At 28.1% G+C, this 17156-nt stretch overlaps 1 non-coding gene across 1 annotated transcript; it reads right to left on the reverse strand.

Moving 5' to 3' along the window:
• Positions 1–16837: 16837 nt before the first annotated feature.
• LOC145565757 (small nucleolar RNA R71) lies at positions 16838–16944 on the reverse strand. Its single transcript, XR_014095136.1, has one exon. It is a non-coding gene; the product is annotated as a small nucleolar RNA R71 (small nucleolar RNA).
• Between the last annotated feature and the right edge of the window lie 212 nt (positions 16945–17156).

Below are 17156 nucleotides of genomic sequence, written 5' to 3' on the forward strand. Positions count from 1 at the left end.
TCAAACACATTTAAACATGGCTTTTTGTATCAAATGAAAGTCAAACACATTCAAACAAACATTTTGAGTGAAATGAAAGTCGATTGCATTTTTTAAAGCTAATGGAATTAATGAAAGTCAAACACATTCAAACAAAGCTTTTCAAAGTAAATGAAAGTCAAACAAATGAAAGTCAAACACATTTAAACAAAGCTTTTTGAATCAAATAAAAGTGAAACACATTCAAACAAAGCTTTTTGAATCAAAGGAAAGTCAAATGCATTCGTCAAAGCTATTTGAATCAAATGAAAGGCAAACATATTCATACAAAGCTTTTTGAAATAAATAAAAGTCAAACATATTCAAACAAAGCTGATTGTATCAAATGAAAGTAAAACAAATTTAAACAAAGCTATTTAAATCAAATGAAAGTCAAACACATTCATCCAATGCTTTTAGAATCATATGAAAGTCAAACAAATTCAAACAAAGGTTTTGAATTAAATGAATGTTAAACACATTCAAACAAAGTTTTTTAAATCACATAAAAGTAAAACTCAAATGCATTCAAGAAAGATATTTGAATTAAATGAAAGTCAAACACATTCAAAAAAAAAATTTCGAGCCAAATGAAATTTAAACACATTTAAACAAAGCTTTTAAAATGAAATGAAAGTTAAACAAAATTAAACAAAGCTTTTGGAATCAAATGAAAGTCAAACACATAGAAACAAAGCTTTTTGAAGTAAATGTAAGTCAAACACATTTAAAAAGATCTTTTTAAATCAAACAAAAGTGAAGCACATTAAAACAAAGCTTTTTGAATCAAATGAAAGTAAAATGCATTCAGCAAAGCTATTTGAATCAAATGAGAGTCAAACACATTCAAACAAAGCTTTTGGAATCAAATCAAAGTCAAGCACATTCAAGCAAAGCTATTTGAATGAAATGAAATTCAAATGCATTTAACAAACCTATTTGAATCAAATGAAAGTCAAAAACATTTAAACAAAGCTTTTTGAATCAAACGAAAGTCAAACACATTCATCCAATGCTTTTTAAATCAAATGAAAGTAAAAAAAATTCAAACAAAGGTTTTAAATTAAACGAAAGTTAAACACATTCAAACAAAGCTTTTTTAATCAAATAAAAGACATTCAAACAAAGCTTTTTGAAGTAAATGTAAGTCAAACACATTTAAACAAAGCTTTTTGAAGTAAATGTAAGTCAAACACATTAAATAGATCTTTTCAATTCGAATAAAAGTGAAGCACATTAAAACAAAGCTTTTTGAATCAAATGAATGTCAAATGCATTTAACAAAGCTATTTGAATCAAATGAGAGTCAAACACAATCAGACAAAGCTTTTGGAATCAAATGAAAGTCAAGCACATTCAAGCAAAGCTATTTGAATGAAATGAATTTCAAATGCGTTCAAGAAAGCTATTTGAATCAAATGAAAGTCAAACACATTCAAACAAAGCTTTTTGAATCAAATGAAAGTCAAACACATTCAAACAAAGCTTTTAGAATCAAATAAAAGTCAAACACATTCAAACTAAGCTTTTTGAATCAAATGAAAGTCAAATGCATTCAACAAAGCTATTTGAATAAAATGAAAGTCAAACAAATTCAAATAAACTTTTTGAATCAAATAAAAGTCAAACACATTCAAATAAAACTTTTTGAATGAAATGAAAGTCAAACACATTCAAACAAAGATTTTGAATCAATTGAAACTCTAACACATTTAAACAATGCTAATTGCATAAAAAAAAGTTAAACACATTCAAACATAGCTTTTTGTATCAAATGAAAGTCAAACACATTCAAACAAACATTTTGAATCAAATGAAAGTCGAATGCATTCTCTAAAGCTAATGGAATTAAATAAAAGTCAAACACATTCAGACAAATCTTTTCAAAGTAAATGAAAGTCAAACACAATTAAACAAAGCTTTTTGAATCAAATAAAAGTGAAACACTGATGTGTGTCATAAATGGCACACATTTGACGAGCATTTAGGTCCTTTCTATTCTCTTTTCATAGCTTTCATGCTTAATAAGTGCTTAGTTTTATGCTTTGTTGCTTAGTTTTACCTTTCTTCTCTTATTTTGTAGCTTTTGTGCTTTTCGTTGGTTTTCTAGCCTTTTCTTCTTTATTTGCTCTATTTTCGTGGTTGTAGGTATTGGAAGAGGTTCGGGTCGTGATTTTGGTGATCCATTATGGTGGAAGAAGCTTTAGGATCAAGTTCATGGAGTTTCGGAAGCTCAAGATGCAAAGAAGTGGAAGTTCCAAGTCTTGGCTCTTCTCTTGTGCTCCCTTCAAAGGAAGTGTGTGCCCTCAATATTAAGCCTTAGCTACTGCCTACCTTGTCCTCCATAACCATCATAAATCATGTGTGCACCCCTTGAGCTTGAAGAGTTGAAGATTCGAAGAAACCCAGCTGCGTGCGGCCGCACGCGCAGAATGTGCGGGCGCACACGAAGGATGTGCGGCCGCACACCATGGTTGTGCGGGCGCACATCCCCTGTTGTGTGGCCGCACCAACGTGGGTCTTTTCCGATCGGATTTTGACGATTTTCTCTCTCTTCTTATACCTATTTGAACCCAATTTTTGTGAGAAGTTTTAATAATAGAATTAGATCATATTCTTAGCTTAGTTGAGAGCTTCTCTCTCTAGATTTAGGGGTTAGTTTTAGGAGTAGATTTTAGAGAGAGAAAGTGAAGAATTTCAATGGTGATTGAGAGATTGAAGATCCAATGGTGACAATTGTATTGGAGATCTACTCTATTATCAATGAGCATTTCTAAACTCTATCTCACTTATTGTTTTGTTTAGTATTCATGTTTAGATTGTTGATTTTGATTGAGTTTTGATGATTTGATGATTAATGTTTGATTAGAGTTATTGTTCTTCTTTAATTGTTGATTCTTTGATTGTAGATTGTTAATTTCTTTAGTTGTTGGTTGAATTGATGATGTTGCTAGAGTAGTTGTTTGGTTAGGGATTTGGTGAAGCTTGTATAATGTAATGGATTGATGTAGATTGGGGATTTTGATGGAGTTGATGATGTTATTAAATTGGTTAATTGATTATGTGCATGTGTGTGTTTGATTTAGGCTTGATCACCCTTGTTATTCACACTAGATTGCATTGTAAGTTCACATTGATACGGACCATTGATTTGTGGCTTGCATTTACACGATTGAGGTGTCTTGTGATGTTTCCTAGCTAGAGTTTATCGTAGTTGACGCTAGTTAGACCTCTAGGAGAATAGCTTGATATGCTCTTTTGGTTGCATAATTGATCTTCCCTCACATTGCTTGACTTAGTCAACTTCCTAAACCAATTGCATTGTTCATTGCTATTATAAGTGAATCCTAATCCCTAGCATTTTATTTGTTTGGTTTCTTTGTCTTAGTAGTTGTTAGTGTCCTCTTTTACCCTTAGTCTTCGACCTAGCTTAGGCACATAATTGAAAGCACTTAGACATTACCGTTCCTTTGGGTTCGACCCTTGACTTACCTCTATACTTGTATTTAGGTTTGTTAAGTGTTTATAAATTTTGTTTGGCTTAGGAGGATTAGTCCAACGACCTAATTTTCCCACGTCAAACACATTCAAACAAAGCTTTTTGAATCAAAGGAAAGTCAAATGCATTCGACAAATCTATTTGAATTAAATGAAAGTCAAACACATTCAAACAAAGCTAATTGTATCAAATGAAAGTCAAACAAATTAAAACAAAGCTAATTAAATCAAATGAATGTCAAACACATTCATCCAATGCTTTTTAAATCAAATGAAAGTCAAATAAATTCAAACAAAGGTTTTAAATTAAATAAAAGTTAAACACATTTAAACAAAGCTTTTTGAATCAAAGAAAATTAAAACTCAAATGCATTCAACAAAGCTATTTGAATTAAATGAAAGTCAAACACATTAAAAAAAAACTTTTTGAACCAAATGAAATTTAAACACATTTAAACAAAACGTTTTAAATGAAATGAAAGTTATACACATTCCAACAAAGCTTTTGGAATCAAATGAAAGTCAAACACATTCAAACAAAGCTTTTTGAATTTAAATGAAAGTCAAACACATTCAAACAAAACTTTTTGAATCAAATGAAAGTCAAACACATTCAACAAAGCATTTTAAAAGTAAATGTCAGTCAAACACGTTTAAACAGATCTTTTTAAATCAAATAAAAGTGAAGCACATTAAAACAAACCTTTTTGAATCAAATGAAAGTCAAATGCATTCAACAAAGCTATTTGAATCAAATGAGATTCAAACACATTTAAACAAAGGTTTTGGAATCAACTGAAAGTCAAGTACATTCAAGCAAAGCTTTTTGAATGAAATGAAAGTAAAATACATTCAACAAACCTATTTGAATCAAATGAAAGTCAAACACATTCAAACAAAGCTTTTTAAATCAATAGAAAGTCAAATACATTCATACAATGCTTTTAGAATCAAATGAAAGTCAAACACATTCAAACAAAGGTTTTGAATTAAATGAAAGTTAAACACATTCAAACAAAGATTTTTGAATTAAATGAAAGTCAAATGCATTTAACAAAGCTATTTGAATCAAATGAGAGTTAAACACATTCAAACAAAGCTTTTTGAATTAAATGAAAGTCAAGCACATTTAAGCAAAGCTATTTTAATGAAATGAAATTCAAATGCATTCAACAAAGCTATTTAAATCGAATGAAAGTCAAACAAATTCAAACAAAGATTTTTAAATCAAACGAAAGTCAAACACATTCAAACAATGCAAATTGAAACAAATAAAAATCAAACACATTCAAACAAAGCAGTTTGTATCAAATGAAAGTCGAATGCATTATATCAAGCTAATGGAATTAAATAAAAGTCAAACACATTCAAACAAAGCTATTTAAATCAAATGAATGTCACACACTCTCAAACTAAGCTTTTTGAAACAAATAAATGTCGTACACATTCTAACAAAGCTATTTAAATTAAACGAAAATCAAACACATTTAAACAAAGCTTTTGGAATCAAATAAAAGTCAAACACATTCTAACAAAGCTTTTTGAATTAAATTAAAGTCAAACACATTCAAACAAAGCTTTTTGAATCAAATGAAAGGCAAACACATTCATCCAATGCTTTTAGAATCAAATGAAAGTCAAAAAAATTCAAACAAAGTTTTTAAATTAAATGAAAGTTAAACACATTCAAACAAAGCTTTTTGAATCAAATAAAAGACATTCAAACAAAGCTTTTTGAAGTAAATGTAAGTCAAGCACATTTAAATAAAGCTTTTTGAAGTAAATGTAAGTCAGACACATTAAATAGATCTTTTCAATTCGAATAAAAGTGAAGCACATTAAAACAAAGCTTTTTAAATCAAATGAATGTCAAATGCATTTAACAAAGCTATTTGAATCAAATGAGAGTCAAACACAATCAAACAAAGCTTTTGGAATCAAATGAAAGTCAAGCACATTCAAGCAAAGCTATTTGAATGAAATGAATTTCAAATGCGTTCAAGAAAGCTATTTGAATCAAATGAAAGTCAAACACATTCAAACAAAGCTTTTTGAATCAAATGAAAGTCAAACACATTCAAACAAAGATTTTGGAATCAAATGAAAGTCAAACACATTCAAACAAAGCTTTTTTAATCAAATGAAAGTTTAATGCATTCAACAAAGCTCTTTGAATCAAATGAAAGTCAAACTCATTCAAACAAAGCTTTTAAAATCAAATGAAAGTCAAATGAATTCAAGAAAGCTAATTGTATCAAATGAAAGTCAAACACATTCAAACAAAGATTTTTGAATCAAATGAAAGTTTAATGCATTCAACAAAGCTCTTTGAATCAAATGAAAGTCAAACACATTCAAACAAAGCTTTTTGAATCAAATGAAAGTCAAACACATTCAAACAAAGCTTTTTGAATCAAATGAAAGTCAAACACATTCAAATAAAGCTTTTTGAATTTAATGAAAGTCAAACACATTTAAACAAAGCTTTTTAAATCAAATAAGAGTAAGCACCTTCAAACAAAGCTTTTTGAATCAAATTAAAGTCAAATGCATTCAACAAAGCTATTTGAATCAAATGAAAGTCAAACACATTCAAACAAAGCTTTTTGAATTTAAATGAAAGTCAAATGCATTCAACAAAGCTATTTGAATCAACTGCGATTCAAACACATTTAAACAAAGCTTTTGGAATCAAATGAAAGTCAAGCACATTTAAGCAAAACTTTTTGCAAGAAATAAAATTCAAATGCATTCAACAAACCTATTTGAATCAAATGAAAGTCAAACACATTCAAAAAAAGCCTTTTAAATCAAATGAAAGTCAAATAAATTCATACAAAGCTTTAAGAATCAAATGAAAGTCAAACACATTCAGACAAAGGTTTTGAATTTAATGAAAGTTAAACACATTCAAACAAAGCTTTTGGAATTAATTGAAAGTCAAATGCATTTAACAAAGCTATTTGAATCAAATGAAAGAATAACACATTCAAACAAAGCTTTTGAAATCAAATGAAAGTCAAGCACATTCAAGCAAAGATATTTGAATCAAATGAAATTCAAACGGATTCAACAAAGCTATTAGAATCGAATGAAAGTCAAACACATTCAAACAAAGCTTTTTGAATCAAACAAAAGTCAAACACATTCAAACAAAGCTAATTGAAACAAATAAAAGTCAAACACATTCAAATATAGCTTTTTGCATCAAATAAAAGTCAAACACATTCAAACAAAGCAGTTTGAATCAAATGAAAGTCAAATGCATTATATCAAGCTAATGGAATTAAATAAAAGTCAAACACATTCAAACAAAGTTTTTTGAATCGAATGAATGTCAATCACATTCAAACTAAGCTTTTTGAAACAAATAAAAGTCAAACACATCCAAACAAAGCTTTCTGAATCAAATGAAAGTCAAATGCATTCAACAAAGCTAATTGTATCAAATTAAAGTCAAACACATTGAAACAAAGCTTTTTGAATCAAATGAAAGTCAAACACGTTCAAAGAAAGCTTTTTGAGTCTAATGAAAGTCTAACGCATTCAACAAAGCTTATTGTACCAAGTGAAAGTCAAACACATTCACACAAAGCTAATTGTATAAAATAAAAGTCAAATACATTCAAATGATGCTTTTGGAATCAAATGAAAGTCAAACACAATCAAACTAAGCTTTTGGAATAAAATGAAAGTCAAACACATTCAAACAAAGCTTTTTGAATCAAATGAAAGTTTAATGCATTCAACAAAGCTCTTTGAATTAAATGGAAGCCAAAAACATTCAAACAAAGCTTTATGAATCAACTGAAAGTCAAACACATTCAAACAATGCTAATCGAATAAAAAAAAAGTCAAACACATTCAAACATGGCTTTTTGTATCAAATGAAAGTCAAACACATTCTAACAAACATTTTGAGTGAAATGAAAGTCGAATGCATTTTTTAAAGCTAATGGAATTAAATGAAAGTCAAACACATTCAAACAAAGCTTTTCAAAATAAATGAAAGTCAAACACATTTAAACAAAGCTTTTTGTATCAAATAAAAGTGAAACACATTCAAACAAAGCTTTTTGAATCAAAGGAAACTCAAATGCATTCGTCAAAGGTATTTGAATCAAATGAAAGGCAAACATATTCAAGCAAAGCTTTTTGAAATAAATGAAATTCAAATATATTCAAACAAAGCTGATTGTATCAAATGAAAGTAAAACAAATTTAAACAAAGCTAATTAAATCAAATGAAAGTCAAACACATTCATCCAATGCTTTTAGAATAATATGAAAGTCAAACAAATTCAAACAAAGGTTTTGAATTAGATGAATGTCAAACACATTTAAACAAAGTTTTTTAAATCACATAAAAGTAAAAGTCAAATGCATTCAAGAAAGATATTTGAATTAAATGAAAGTCAAACACATTCAAAAAAAAATTTTCGAACCACATGAAATTTAAACACATTTAAACAAAGCTTTTAAAATGAAATGAAAGTTAAACACATTTCAACAAAGCTTTTGTAATCAAATGAAAGTCAAACACATTCAAACAAAGCTTTTTGAATCAAATGAAAGTCAAACACATAGAAACAAAGCTTTTTGAAGTAAATGTAAGTCAAACACATTTAAAAAGATCTTTTTAAATCAAATAAAAGTGAAGCACATTAAAACAAAGCTTTTTGAATCAAATGAAAGTCAAATGCATTCAGCAAAGCTATTTGAATCAAATGAGAGTCAAACACAATCAAACAAAGCTTTTGGAATCAAATGAAAGTCAAGCACATTCAAGCAAAGCTATTTGAATGAAATGAAATACAAATGCATTTAACAAACCTATTTGAATCAAATGAAAGTCAAAAACATTTAAACAATGCTTTTTGAATCAAACGAAAGTCAAACACATTCATCCAATGCTTTTAGAATCAAATGAAAGTCAAAAAAATTCAAACAAAGGTTTTAAACTAAATGAAAGTTAAACACATTCAAACAAAGCTTTTTGAATTAAATAAAAGACATTCAAACAAAGCTTTTTGAAGTAAATGTAAGTCAAACACATTTAAACAAAGCTTTTTGAAGTAAATGTAAGTCAAACACATTTAATAGATATTTTCAATTCAAATAAAAGAGAAGCACATTAAAACAAAGCTTTTTGAATCAAATGAAAGTCAAATGGATTCAACAAAGCTATTTGAATCAAATGAGAGTCAAACACAATCAAACAAAGCTTTTGGAATCAAATGAAATTCAAACACATTCAAACAAAGCTTTTAGAATCAAATGAAAGTCAATTATATTCAAACAAAGCTAAATGTGTCAAATGAAAGTCAAACAAATTCAAATAAAGCCAATTAAATCAAAAGAAAGTCAAACACATTCAAACAAAGCTAATTATATTAAATGAAAGTCAAACACATTCAAACAAAGCTTTTTGAATCAAATGATAGTCAAACACATTCATACAAAGCTTTTTGAATCAAATAAAAGTCAAACAAATTCAAACAAAGCTTTTGGTATCAAATGAAAGTCAAACACATTCAAACAAAGCTTTTTTAATCAAATGAAAGTCAAACAAATTTAAGTAAAGCTAATTAAATCAAATGAAATGTCAAACACATTCAAACAAAGCTTTTGATATCAAATGAAAGTAAACCACATTCAAACAAAGCTTTTTGAATCAAATGATAGTCAAACACATTCATATAAAGCTTTTTGAATCAAATGAAAGTTAAACACATTCAAACAAAGCTTTAAAATCAAATAAAAGTCAAACACATTCAAACTAAGCTTTTTGAATCAAATGAAAGTCAAATGCATTCAACAAAGCTATTTAAATAAAATGAAAGTCAAACAAATTCAAATAAAATTTTTGAATCAAATAAAAGTCAAACACATTCAAACAGAGCTTTTTGAATGAAATGAAAGTCAAACACATTCAAACAAAGATTTTGAATCAATTGAAAGTCAAACCCATTTAAACAATGCTAATTAAATAAAAAAAAGTTAAACACATTCAAACATAGCTTTTTGTATCAAATGAAAGTCAAACACATTCAAACAAACATTTTGAATCAAATGAATGTCAAATGCATTCTTTAAAGCTAATGGAATTAAATAAAAGTCAAACACATTCAAACAAAGCTTTTCAAAGTAAATGAAAGTCAAACACAATTAAACAAAGCTTTTTGAATCAAATAAAAGTGAAACACATTCAAACAAAGCTTTTTGAATCAAAGGAAAGTCAAATGCATTCGACAAATCTATTTGAATTAAATGAAAGTCAAACACATTCAAACAAAGCTAATTGTATCAAATGAAAATCAAACAAATTAAAACAAAGCTAATTTAATCAAATGAAAGTCAAACACATTCATCCAATGCTTTTTAAATCAAATGAAAGTCAAATAAATTCAAACAAAGGTTTTAAATTAAATAAAAGTTAAACACATTTAAACAAAGCTTTTTGAATCAAAGAAAATTGAAACTCAAATGCATTCAACAAAGCTATTTGAATTAAATGAAAGTCAAACACATTAAAAAAAAACTTTTTGAACTAAATGAAATTTAAACACATTTAAACAAAGCTTTTTAAATGAAATGAAAGTTATACACATTCCAACAATGCTTTTGGAATCAAATGAAAGTCAAACACATTCAAACAAAGCTTTATGAATTTAAATGAAAGTCAAACACATTCAAACAAAACTTTTTGAATCAAATGAAAGTTAAACACATTCAACAAAGCTTTTTAAAGTAAATGTCTGTCAAACACATTTAAACAGATCTTTTTAAATCAAATAAAAGTGAAGCACATTAAAACATACCTTTTTGAATCAAATTAAAGTCAAATGCATTCAACAAAGCTATTTGAATCAAATGAGATTCAAACACATTTAAACAAAGGTTTTGAAATCAACTGAAAGTCAAGCACATTCAAGCAAAGCTTTTTGAATGAAATGAAAGTAAAATACATTCAACAAACCTATTTGAATCAAATAAAAGTCAAACACATTCAAACAAAGCTTTTTAAATCAAATGAAAAGTCAAATACATTCATATAACACTTTTAGAATCAAATGAAAGTTAAACACATTCAAACAAAGTTTTTGAATTAAATGAAAGTTAAACACATTCAAACAAAGCTTTTTGAATTAAATGAAAGTCAAATGCATTTAACAAAGCTATTTGAATCAAATAAAAGTCAAACACATTCAAACAAAGCTTTTGGAATTAAATGAAAGTCAAGCACATTCAAGCAAAGCTATTTGAATGAAATGAAATTCAAATGCATTCAACAAAGCTATTTCAATCGAATGAAAGTCAAACACATTCAAACAAAGATTTTTGAATCAAATGAAAGTCAAACACATTCAAACAATGCAAATTGAAAAAAATAAAAGTCAAACACATTCAAACAAAGCAGTTTGAATCAAATGAAAGTCGAATGCATTATATCAAGCTAATGGAATTAAATAAAAGTCAAACACATTCAAACAAAGATATTTAAATCAAATGAATGTCAAACACATTCAAACTAAGCTTTCTGAAACAAATAAAAGTCAAACACATTCAAACGAAGCTTTCTCAATCAAATGAGAGTCAAATGCATTCAACAAACCTAATTGTATCAAATGATAGTCAAACACATTCAAATAAAGCTTTTTAAATGAAATGAAAGTCAAACACGTTCAAAGAAAGCTTTTTGAGTCAAATGAATTTCTAACGCATTCAACAAAGCTAATTGTACCAAGTGAAAGTCAAACAAATTCAAAGAAAGCTAATTGAATAAAATAAAAGTTAAATACATTTAGATGATGCTTTTTGAATCAAATGAAAGTCAAACACATTCGAACAAAGCTTTTGGAATAAAATGAAAGTCAAACACATTCAAACAAAGATTTTTGAATCAAATTAAAGTTTAATGCATTCAACAAAGCTCTTTGAATCAAATAAAAGTCAAACACATTCAAACAAAGCTTTGTGAATCAAATGAAAGTCAAATGAACTTCACAAAGCTAATTGTATCAAATGAAAGTCAAACACATTCAAACAAAGCTTTTTGAATTAAATGATAGTCAAACACATTCAAACAAAGCTTTTTGAATCTAATGAAAGTCAAACACATGCAAATAAAGCTTTTTGAATTTAATGAAAGTCAAACACATTTAAACAAAGCTTTTTAAATCAAATAAGAGTAAGCACGTTCAAACAAAGCTTTTTGAATCAAATTAAAGTCAATTGCATTCAACAAATCTATTTGAATCAAATAAAAGTCAAACACATTCAAGTAAAGCTATTTGAATCAAATGAAAGTCAAACACATTCAAACAAAGCTTTTTGAATTTAAATGAAAGTAAAACACATTCTACAAAGCTTTTTGAAGTAAATGTGAGTGAAACACATTTAAACATATCTTTTTAAATCAAATAAAAGTGAAGCACATTAAAACAAAGCTTTTTGAATCAAATGAAAGTCAAATGCATTCAACAAAGCTATTTGAATCAAATGAGATTCAAACACATTTAAACAAAGCTTTTGGAATCAAATGAACGTCAAGCACATTTAAGCAAAGCTTTTTGAATGAAATGAAATTCAAATGCATTCAACAAACCTTTTTGAATCAAATGAAAGTAAATCACATTCAAACAAAGCCTTTTAAATTAAATGAAAGTCAAATAAATTCATACAAAGCTTTAAGAATCAAATGAAAGTCAAACACATTCAAACAAAAGTTTTGAATTAAATGAAAGTTAAACAGTACATATTCAAACAAAGCTTTTGGAATTAAATGAAAGTCAAATGCATTTAACAAAGCTATTTGAATCAAATGAGAGTCAAACACATTCAAACAAAGCTTTTGGAATCAAATGAAAGTCAAGCACATTCAAGCAAAGCTATTTGAATCAAATGAAATTCAAACGCATTCAACAAAGCTATTAGAATCGAATGAAAGTCAAACACATTCAAACAAAGCTTTTTGAATCAAACGAAATTCAAACACATTCAAACAATGCTAATTGAAACAAATAAAAGTCAAACACATTCAAATATAGCTTTTTATATCAAATAAAAGTCAAGCACATTCAAACAAAGCATTTTGAATCAAATGAAAGTCGAATGCATTATATAGAGCTAATGGAATTAAATAAACGTCAAACACATTCAAACAAAGCTTTTTGAATCAAATGAATGTCAAACACATTCAAAATAAGCTTCTTGAAACAAATAAAAGTCAAACACATTCAAACACAGCTTTCTGAATCAAATGAAAGTCATATGCATTCAACAAAGCTAATTGTATCAAATAAAAGTCAAACACATTCAAACAAAGTTTTTTGAATTAAATGAAAGTCAAACACGTTCAAAGAAAGCTTTTTGAGTCAAATGAAAGTCTAATGCATTCAACAAAGCTAATTGTACCAAGTGAAAGTCAAACACATTCAAACAAAGCTAATTGAATAAAATAAAAGTCAAATACATTCTAATGATGCTTTTGGAATCAAATGAAAGTCAAACACATTCAAACAAAGCTTTTGGAATCAAATGAAAGTCAAACACATTCAAACAAAGATTTTTTAATCAAATGAAAGTTTAATGCATTCAACAAAGCTCTTTGAATTAAATGAAAGCCAAACACATTCAAACAAAGCTTTATGAATCAAATGAAAGTCAAATGAATTCAACAAAGCTAATTGTATCAAATGAAAGTCAAACACATTTAAACAAAGCTTTTCATATTAAATGAAAGTCAAACACATTTAAACAAAGCTTTTCGAATCAAATGAAAGTCATACACATTCTAACAAAGCATTTTGAATTAAATGAAAGTCAAACATGTTAAAACAAAGCTTTTTGAATTAAATGAAAGTCAAACACATTCAAATAAAGCTTTTTGAATTAAACGAAAGTCAAACACATTTAAACAAAGCTTTTTAAATCAAATAAAAGTAAGCACGTTCAAACAAAGCTTTTTGAACCAAATTAAAGTCAAATGCATTCAACAAAACTATTTGAATCAAATGAAAGTCAAACACATTTAAACAAAGCTTTTTGAATGAAATGAAAGTCAAACACATTCAAACAAAGCTAATTGTATCAAATGAAAGTGAAACAAATTTAAATAAAGCTAATTAAATCAAACGAAAGTCAAACACATTCAAGCAAAGCTTTTAGTATCAAATGAAAGTCAAACACATTCAAACAAAGCTTTTTGAATCAAATGATAGTCAAACAATTTATACAAAGGTTCTTTAATTAAATAATTGTCAAACATATAACCAAAACAAAGCTTTTTGAATCAAATGAAAGTCAAACTCATTCAAACAAAGCTTTTTGAATCAATTGAAACTCAAACAAATTTAAACATAGCTAATTAAATCAAATGAAGGTCAAACACATTCAAACAATGCTTTTGGTATCAAATGAAAGTCAAATACATTCAAACAAAGCTTTTTGAATCAAATGAAAGTGAAACACATTTAAGCAAAGATTTTAGAGTCAAATAAAAGTCAAACACATTCAAACAAAGCTTTTGGAATTAAATGAAAGTCAAATGCATTTAACAAAGCTATTTGAATCAAATGAGAGTTAAACACATTCAAACAAAGCTTTTTGAATCAAATAAAAGTCAAACACTTTCAAACAAAGCTTTTTGAATGAAATGAAAGTCAAACACATTCAAACAAAGCTTTTTGAATCAAATGAAAGTCATACACATTCAAAAATGCTAATTGAATCAAATAAAAGTCAAACACATTCAAACATAGCTATTTGTATCAAATGAAAGTCAAACACATTCAAACAATGCATTTTGAATCAAATGAAAGTCGAATGCATTATTTAAAGCTAATGGAATTAAATTAAAGTCAAACACATTCAAACAAAGCTTTTCGAAGTAAATGAAATTCATACACATTTAAACAAGGCTTTTTGAATCAAATAAAAGTGAAACACATTGAAACAAAGCTTTTTGAATCAAAGGAAAGTCAAATGCATTCGACAAAGCTATTTAATTCAAATGAAAGTCAAACATATTCAAACAAAGCTTTTTGAATTAAATGAAAGTCAAACACATTCAAAAAAACCTAATTCTATAAAATGAAAGTCAATTAAATTTAAATAAAGCTAATTAAATGAAATGAAAGTCAAACACGTTCGTACAAAGCTTTTAGAATCAAATGAAAGTCAAACACATTTAAACAAAGGCTTTGAATTAACTGAAAGTTAAACACATTCAAACAAAGCTTTTTAAATCAAATAAAAGTAAAATACAAATGCATTTAACAAAGCTATTTGAATTAAACAAAAATCAAACACATTCAAACAAAACTTTTTGAACCAAATGAAATTTAAACACATTTAAACAAAGCTTTTAGAATAAAATGAAAGTTAAACACATTCCAACAAAGCTTTTGGAATCAAATGAAAATCAAACACATTCAAACAAAGCTTTTTGAATTAAATGAAAGTCAAACACATTTAAACAAAGATTTTTAAATTAAATGTAAGTCAAACACATTCAAACAAAGCTTTTTGAAGTAAATGTAAGTCAAACACATTTAAACAAATCTTCTTAAATCAAATAAAAGCGAAGCACATTAAAACAAAGCTTTTTGAATCAAATGAAAGTCAAATGCATTCAACAAAGCTATTTGAATTAAATGAAAGTCAAACACATTCAAACAAAGCTTTTTGAATCAAATGAAATTCAAGCACATTCAAAAGCTATTTGAATGAAATGAAAGTCAAATGCATTCAACAATGCTAATTGTATCAAATGAAAGTCAAACACATTCAAACAAAGATTTTTTGAATCAAATGTTTCTCTCTTATTTTCTCTCTCTTAGGGTTAGATTGCGATTTTCTCCATTGTAGAACTTGGATCTTCTTCAAGATTTGTCAGTTCAAGTCTTCTTTTAGTAACCTCTTTTTCCCTATCTCTTTACTTTATTTTATTGCTTTCATTTGGTTTGTTTATTGTTTTGTTGATTCATTACTTGCTTATTTGTTCTTGCTTGTTTCATTTTCATGTTCAACCTTGTTAATTATATTTTTCTTACATTGTTTAGTTTTCATGGTTAGTTTCTCTTCCCTAGGCTAAGTTTTTTGCTAGGGGAAGGGGGTGAATAACATGGATTATTATTGATGTTTAATGATGATTTAATTGAACTCATGCTATAAATTGATGAAAGATATGATTTTTGATAGCTTGAGATTATTGGTAGCACATTATTTGATGTTCCCTAATTTAAATGCATGAGAATAATTTGAATTAGCTTAAGATCACCTTTACTTTGATGATTGCATGAAAAAGAATTATTTCAGTAGAGTTTTATGTATTGTGCACTCTTAATCTCTCGATTTTCTTAGAGTTTAATTGGATGCGTGAAAGTGATCTCGATTAGGCCAAGACCTCATTCATTGATTTGCTTAGACAATTGCATGAGAGTGAGTTGTTTAGGTAGAATTTAGTATTCTATGGCATGTTCTTCATGATAATCATCGTTGTTCACCTTTGTTTAATCGTGTTTGACACCCCCGTACCCCCTAGCGTTGTTTACCTTTGGTTTAATCCTTCTTTATCTTTCTTTATTTATTGTCTTAGAGTCTTTAATCAAAGAAAACCAACAAAAATTTACCCTCCTTTGACTCTTGCATTTGTGAATTTGGTGTTTAAACTCGTGTGGGTTCGACCCTTTACTTTCCACTAGCTAGTTTAGTGAAGGTCTAGGTTTATAAATATTTAATTTGATTAGGGTAGTAGACTCAACGACCTACTCCATCTAGATCAAATTTTGGCGCTATTGCCGGGGAAGCGGCTTGTTTAGCAATTATTTTTGCTATTGTTAGAGTCATTTTATTTGCTTTTCTTTTTGTTTTAGTTGTTTAATCCTACTTGTCATTGCTAATCGTGTGCTTAGCTTTGTCGTGTTCAAAGAAAGATATGGCAAGGCAAGAGGATTACCCTCTTATTAGGGAGTTTGGAAATCCGGAAAACTATGAGCTCACGAGTGGTATACTTCTCCCGACCACCGAGACTAATTTCACAATCCATCCACAATATGCTAGGATGGCGCAAATTGAGCGATTTTTCGGAGGTGCAAGTGAAGACCCCATTGAGCATTTGGCTCGATTCCTTGAGTTGTGTGCAATGATGCAAACTAATGAAGTGAGCCAAGATTACATTCGTATGCATCTCTTTCAGCAATCTCTCACCGGAAGAGCGAAGAAATGGATCAAGCTTTTGAAGCCCAACTCTCTCACCACATGGAAGGAAGTTGCGAAGGCCTTTCTCAAGAGGTTCATTTCCGATGAGCAAACCGCAAAAATGAGGAGGAAGATAGCTTCCTTTGAACAAGATCCAGATTAAACTCTTGGGGAAGCTTGGGAAAGGTTTAAGGATTTGATTAGAGCATGTCCTCATCATGAATTCAACCATAATTTGCTTATGAGATTCTTTTATGATGGCTTGGAGCCAATGTTAAGGACTAATCTAGATGCGAGTGCCGGTGGCCAGTTGATTAAGATCCCTCAAAGCCAAGTTGAACCAATAATTGAAGAAGTGGCAACTAGCTATTCTTGGGGAAGTCAAAGAAGGTCCCAAGGAAAGCAAGAAGATCTTTATGAGTTGGAGAAAGTCGGTC

This window comes from Chenopodium album, chromosome 10 (genome assembly GCF_948465745.1).
Source record: "Chenopodium album chromosome 10, dcCheAlbu1.1, whole genome shotgun sequence".
NCBI lineage: Eukaryota > Viridiplantae > Streptophyta > Magnoliopsida > Caryophyllales > Amaranthaceae > Chenopodium > Chenopodium album.